Source organism: Penaeus monodon, chromosome 29 (genome assembly GCF_015228065.2).
Source record: "Penaeus monodon isolate SGIC_2016 chromosome 29, NSTDA_Pmon_1, whole genome shotgun sequence".
Lineage (NCBI taxonomy): Eukaryota > Metazoa > Arthropoda > Malacostraca > Decapoda > Penaeidae > Penaeus > Penaeus monodon.
The window spans coordinates 3,215,423-3,215,844 of NC_051414.1; the positions used below are offsets into that span (position 1 = coordinate 3,215,423).

Sequence of the window (422 nt, forward strand, 5' to 3'; positions counted from 1 at the left end):
ATGACCAGAGTACATCAAATGAGCATGTAAAATGCATGAACAAGATGCATCAAAGCATGAGATAATGTATTAAATGAGAAGGTTGCAAATCATCGGTGCAATGTACGTCATGGCATTACAATTGACATAAAGATCCTTGCACTTAGCCTCAGAAAATGACCACATTTAAAATATGAGAACCTGAAAACTTTAAAAAAAACGTACACTTTCTATTCTTTATTGGGGAGTTTAACCCCAATTTAGTGTAATCAAGCTTCATATCTATTTGGTACTCATTCACTACTGTGTTCTTTACCAAACACATTATATTTTTCTTTTATATACTTATACTGATTATGTTATGAGAAAAAGAAAAAAAATCTGTACCTCTTCCCTTTCAACTATCCTATACACAAACACGCCCAAAGAGGATGCACAATCCT

At 32.9% G+C, this 422-nt stretch overlaps 1 protein-coding gene across 1 annotated transcript in view; it reads right to left on the reverse strand.

Annotated features, from left to right (window-relative positions):
* Positions 1-422, reverse strand: part of LOC119591905 (transmembrane 7 superfamily member 3-like) — a gene marked incomplete in the record, with an annotated part of 17,025 nt that overhangs the window by 4,238 nt on the left and 12,365 nt on the right.